The following is a 6,429-nucleotide window of genomic DNA, read 5'->3' as shown; positions in this document are numbered from 1 at the left end:
ACATATAGGAAGTCTCAGTTGTAAAAATATCAGCGACCAAATTAATTTAAAAATTTTAATACTTAACCTTATTCTAATATAATATTTTTAATATTTTATTTAGTTATTTGTGTGAGAGAGAGTGAGTGCACAAGCAGCAGGAGCAGCAGGCAGAGGGAGAAGCAGGCTCCCCACCGAGCAAGGAGCTCGATGCAGGACTCCTTCTCAGCATCATGATCCTGGATCACGACCTGGGCCTAAGGCAGATGTTTAACCAACTGAGCCGCCCAGGCATCCCATTATTCTAATATAAATCTTAATGTAATATTTTCTTTGGCTCTTAAGTTTATATAGAAAAATAAGTATGCTAGAGTATTCAGTAACATTTTTTAAATGAAGGAGAGAATAAAAGGTAAAACCAAACCAGATAATAAATTATATTTAAAAGTATAAAACTGGGGCGCCTGGGTGGCTCAGTGGGTTAAGCCTCTGCCTTCAGCTCAGGTCATGATCTCAGGGTCCTGGGATGGAGCGCCCCACATCAGACTCTCTGCTCAGTGGGGAGCCTGCTTCCCTCTCTCTCTGCCTGCCTCTCTGCCTACTTGTGATCTCCCTGTCAAATAAATAAATAAAATCTTAAAAAAAATAAAAGTATAAAATTATAACAGCATGGTAGTTATGTCAAAAATGACAGGTCTGGGCGCCTGGTTGGCTCATGTGGTTAAACGTCTGCCTTTGGCTCAGGTCATGTTCTCCAGGTCCTGGAATCAAGCCCCGTGTCGGGCTCCCAGTTCAGCAGGGAGTCTGTTTCTCCCTTTCCCTCTGCCCCTCCCCTGCTCATCTTCTCTATGTATCTCTCTGTCTCAAATGCATAAATAAAATCTTTAAAAACAAATAAATAATTTTTAAGAGTCAGTTTAACAAATATAAAAGCCATAATTGGACTCAGGTGTATAAATGATTTAGCATATGAGATAAGCAAGGAACACTAAGTAAAAATGTCACTTCAAACCGGATGCAAAAGAAATGAAAATTTTACGTTGTGTTAGAAATTATATTGGCACTAGTCGCCTCAAAGGGAAGGTATAAAAATGTGAAAGTAAATAATGACCTAGTAATACCACAAGATATAATAAGTGAAAAACCCACACATGAAACTACTACCACACTGTATGTTAATTCCCTGGAATTTAAATTAAAACCTTAAAAAAAGGAGATATAGATAAAATAGAACTTGCATATGGTGAAACTTTTACAATATAACATCAGGGACAAAAGTCATCAGCAAAAATGTTAATGATAAACCTTCAGTACATAAAAATTTTCTGAAAGTTAAAAGAGAAAAGACAAATTAGGAAAAATATTTATGACATAGTGACTTGAAATGTATTAATATCATTAACATATAAAATACTCCTACAGATCAGTAAAAAAAAAAAAAAAAAAAAAAATGAACACCCCCAAAAGAAAATAGGTCAAGATCTGAATAGACAATTCACCAAAGGAAAAAAAGCATGTAGCCAGTAAACTCATGAAAAAAAAAAAGTCAGCCTCATTAGTTTCTTCATTTATGAAACATTTCTATTAAGAAATACTACTTATAAGCCATTGTTTTAAGATACGTAGTGAAAAGGGTAAAAAGCATAGCATCTATGAAAGCTAAAGGGTCTTAAGTTCTCTGTATTAAGAGAATTGTGGTCTATAAACAATGAATCTGGGAGCACAGAAAAAAATTTAAAAAAAGAAAACAGAAAAGCAATAAAATACAAATCTAAAAAAAGGAGAAATGTGGGAACAAAATTATATAAGCTTTCTATGATTCAGAAATGAATGAAATCAGATATGTGGGAATCGTCTCATTTAAAGAAAAACGGTAATGCCAATCACATGGTCTAATAATCCTTTGCTTGTTCAGGCTCCATGTTACCCATTTCTGTTCTTTCCTCACAATAGAAGCTAAGGATACAAAATATTTATGACTCAGGGAGATAAACAAAAAACTTGTTGTCCATGAATCAGGTTGAAACAAGCAAGGAACACTAAATAAGCCTAAAACCTGGCTTGGCTCCATCATAACTAAATTTTCTGTGGTGCGCCTTTTTGCTAAGCAGTATTACAAAATAACAAATAATCTTTAAACACCTGCCATGTATTCTTTAACCTCTTGACTTAAATCAATTGTTTGACACAAGAAAATTTGTTTTTTTCAAATTTTAAATTTAAAAAAATATAAATAAGGTAGTGTTCATTTGTGAATTGTATGTTTGTTATTTTCTTTTTCTAAAGATTTTATTTATTTATTAGAGAAAAAGTATGAGTAGGGGGGAGGGGCAGAGGGAGAGAGAGAAGCAGACTCCACACTGAACAGGGAGCCCAATGTGGGGCTCGATCCCAGGACTCTGGGATAATGACCTGGGCCAGAGGCAGACACTTAACCAAATGAGCCATCCAGGGGCATGTTTGGTATTTTCACCTCAATTACAAATGAAATCACAGGGGCACCTGGGTGGCTCAGTGGGTTAAAGCCTCTGCCTTTGGCTCAGGTCAGGATCCCAGGGTCCTGGGATCGAGCCCTGCATCAGGCTCTCTGCTCAGCGGGGAGACTGCTTCCCCCTCTCTCTCTGCCTACTAGTGATCTCTGTCTGTCAAATAAACAAAAAATCTTTAATAAAAATAAATGAAATCACATTTTTTCTCATGGTTTCTTTGGTCTCCATTAAGCTTCCATTTTTCTGTGATTGTTCCCGTGATTTATCATCTCCCCTTTTCAGAAGTATAATAGACATATTATAAAGAAATTAAAGTGTTGTAGGGGTGCCTGGGTGGCTCAGTTGGTTAAGCGTCTGTCTGCCTTCAGCTCAGGTCATGATCTGAGGGTCTTGGGATCAAACCCTGCATTGAACAACCTGCTCAGCCGGGAGTCTGGTTCTCCCTCTTCTTCCGCCCCACCCCCCAACTCGTGTTCTCTCTCTCTCAAATAAAAAAATAATCTTAAAAAAAGAAGAAATTAAAGTGTTTTACACATTAAGCCTAAACATATCCCAGATTTTTGTTTACAGATCAACATGTGTGTCCTCATGGGGTTTATAATTACAGATAATGAAAGATGCAAATTTTTAAAATATTGTTTAGGAACTTCTACTTGTATCCATGAAGGGGGCAATTGGTACCAGACTTGCCTTCCTTTCAAAAACAAATAGAAAATTGAACAAAATAAAAGTGGCTGGAATTTGAGATTTAGAATATTGGAGAGGAGAAAGATACATAGAGAAAGAACTCTAGAAATCTGAAGAGTCCCCTTGAATCTGTTGCTGAAAACTTAGCCATATGCATGTACAGTGAAACTCCGAAAGGCAAGGAAATACCAGGTATCTGTATGTAAAAATGTTTCCAGAGCTGACACAGTGCATGTGAATTCCAACCAGCCAGAGTGAAGATTCCAGAAGAGTCATGCATCCTTAGCAGGGCTACTCTAAACCCATCCCAACAAAGCTTAAAAATGAGTCTTAAAGAGCTCAAGTTGATATTCAAGCAGTTTAACTGGCAGCCAAAACAATCTCAACACTCTTTAAAGGAAGCCACAGACTCTAGATTCTCAGTAGTGTGATACACAATATCCAGTACCCAATCAAAATTACTAGACACTCCAAGAAGCAGAAGAATGGGATCTGTCAACAGGAGAAAACATGGTCAAAATCCAGAGATCTAGAATTGGCAGAAAAGGTCAAATTAGCAAACAAGAAATTTATTTTTTTAAGATTTTATTTTATTTATTTGACAGAGAAAGAGAGCACAAAAACAGGGTGAGCCGCAGGCAGAGGGTGAGGGAGAAACAGGCTCCCCAGTGAGCAGGGAGCCTGAAGTGGGACTCAATCCCAGGACCCTGGGACCATGACCTGAGCCACCCAAGTGTCCAGTAGATAAGGAATTTTAAACAGCCATTTAAAATATGCTGAAACATTTATGAGAAACATAACATGAGAAAAGAAATTGAAGACATAGAAAAGAATCAAATGGGGGTGACTGGATGACTCAGTCTTTTGAGCATCTGCCTTTGGCTCAGGTGATGATCCCAGGGTCCTGGGATTGAGCCCCCACCAGGCTCCCTGCTCAGTGGGGAGCCTGCTTCTCCTTTCCCCTCTGCTCCTCCCCCTGTTTGTGCACTTGCTCTCTCTCTCTCTCTCTCTCTCTGTCAAATAACTAAATAAAATCTTTAAAAAAAAAAAAAAAGGAATCAAATGGGGAGCACCTACCTGTTTACTAGAAAGGAGGCTGTCTGATGTGTGGATCATTAAATAAACTGGAAATACTGGAAAAATACTGAATAACTGGAAACTACTTCTGAAGTTACATCTTCAGGGAAAAAAAAAGAAAGAAAAAGGGAAAAAAAGGAAGAAAAGAAAAAGGAAGAAACAGAGGGAAAGGAAATGAAGAAGGACCCTCATGACCTGTGGGCGACGTCAAGTGGGCTGTCGTGCGTATCACTGAAATTCTGGAAGAAAGGGTTGACTGCAGAAAAATGTTTGCTTGAATAATGACTGAGAAATTTCCAAAGTTGATGAAAATTAAAGTAGTTCAATAGATTTCGTTAGATCAATATTGATAATAACGCTTGCGTTGTAAAATTGGATAAGGTAGATTTGTATGTATCTGTATTTGGGAAAATATCAAGTGAGAAAACAAGGTGTGCAACAGTCGGTGTAGCGTTGTCCCGTTTGTGTAGCTTTGAAAACGGCGCACAGTATCTTCTGTGAAACGGATGTGGAAGTAGCCACAGTCAGCTTTTGGTAGCGGATCCCCTGGGACGAGGGTCAGGGTAGAGAGATGAAAGAACAGATTCTTACTTATTTTTCGTTGTCTTACTTTCTGTAGTATTTGAAGTTTTCCTTATCCAGAGTTTTAAACATTTTTAAAACAAACTCAATTAAAACTTTTTAAATATATGATGTGTTCTCACGGCCCGCTGGTGGGTGTATGTATATGTACCTATGTGGACACAGCAATGCAAATATGGATATGACACAGATTAAGGGGAAAAAAAAAAACCTCCAGAAAAATTTTTTAAAGATTTTACTTATTTGAGAGAGATTGAAATAGCGAGCGAGCGAGCGAGAGAGAGAGCAGGAGCAGGGGCGGAGAGGGAGGAAAGGAGGGGAAGCAGGTCTCCCGCTGAGCAGGGAGCGCTACGTGGGCCTTGATCCCTGGGACCGTGACCGGAGCCGAAGGCAGACTGTTCCCAACGGAGACACCCAGGCGCCACCCACAAAGTTGTTGAAAGTACGCTGTGATAGTGCTCACATTACAGAGGAAATTAAGTCTTTACCAACATACACAGTTCTTCCCGGGATGTACATAAAACTGAAACACGAGGAAATGGAGTAGGGCTGCCTCAGTCAAGCGTTCAGCTCTTGGGTTTGACTCAGGTCATGACCTCAGAGTCGTGGGATCGAGCCCCGTATTGGGCTCCGTGCTCAGCGCGGAGTCTGCTTGTCCCTCTCTGCTCTCGCCCTGCTCACCTTCTCTCTCTCGAAATGATTTAAAAAAAAGAAGAAGAAGAACACGGGGTAAAGGCTCAGAGAGCACTTAAAAAACAAAGAGCAAGAAAAATGAGTGAGACTCAAAACCAACCAGATTATTCACCCCTGAGAGCCCTTGGGGGGACGCAAGGATAGCCCTCCGGTGCCTAGGCTCAGCCATCGCCCCTAAACCTGTAGCCACGGGTGCAGTCCACGCCCCGCAGGAGAGCCCGTGTCCACAGGAGGCCTCTCAGCCCAGCGGGGAGGACGGGTAAGCGGGGCCGTTTCTTCTGCTTGGCCTCAAAGTGTCTGAAGTTAGGAGAGGAGGCTCTCTCGGGTCTGACCTACTGCCTGACAGTAACGGCTGATACTCCTCTGGCGCGTACCACGCGCCACCATTCTCGGTGCCTACTACTGGCTCTTAATTCCCACAGGCCTTCGAAGAGAGCGCTCGTCGGTCTCCTACAGACCAGCAAACGGTGTGGAGCAACCGGCCGTCTGCCCAAGGTCACCGAGCGGGGAGGGTTGGGGCTGACGCTCAGCCACTGCGACTCCCCAGTTCGGCCCCTGACTGGGGGTGGGAGGTAACCAGTTCCCCTGCCAAGGGGAAGCTCTTCCCAGGCCTGCCTGGCACACGATGAAGTCGGCTGCCCAGTTGGCCAACACCTGGGCATCTTACCCCCAGGTGCCCTCGTCTTCCAGCTTGACTGCATGTTGGAAGTACCCGGGGAGGGCTTTGAAAAGCCCAGAGGCCACAGCCTGGCTACTTATTCCAGTTACTGAGAAGAAAGTCCAAATTGTGACTCCCGTGGGCAGCCAGTGGGAGGGCTCGGTGCCTTCTGGGAGCTCTATAACCACACCCTTTTCCAGAGAAACCAGCTTCTCCTCCCCGACCCCTGGCCCACCTTACCCTGCAGAATATGGATGGCTTCTC

At 41.9% G+C, this 6,429-nt stretch overlaps 1 long non-coding RNA gene across 1 annotated transcript; it reads right to left on the bottom strand.

Moving 5' to 3' along the window:
- Positions 1–1,533: 1,533 nt before the first annotated feature.
- Positions 1,534–5,458, bottom strand: LOC116597325. The gene is made up of 3 exons (XR_004288558.1): positions 5,227–5,458; positions 4,316–4,317; positions 1,534–1,885 (listed from the first exon to the last, which is right to left on the bottom strand). It is a non-coding gene; the product is annotated as an uncharacterized LOC116597325 (long non-coding RNA).
- Positions 5,459–6,429: the final 971 nt, after the last annotated feature.

The sequence above is a fragment of the Mustela erminea genome, chromosome 1 (genome assembly GCF_009829155.1).
Source record: "Mustela erminea isolate mMusErm1 chromosome 1, mMusErm1.Pri, whole genome shotgun sequence".
NCBI lineage: Eukaryota > Metazoa > Chordata > Mammalia > Carnivora > Mustelidae > Mustela > Mustela erminea.
This window is presented reverse-complemented; position numbering and strand designations above follow the sequence as displayed.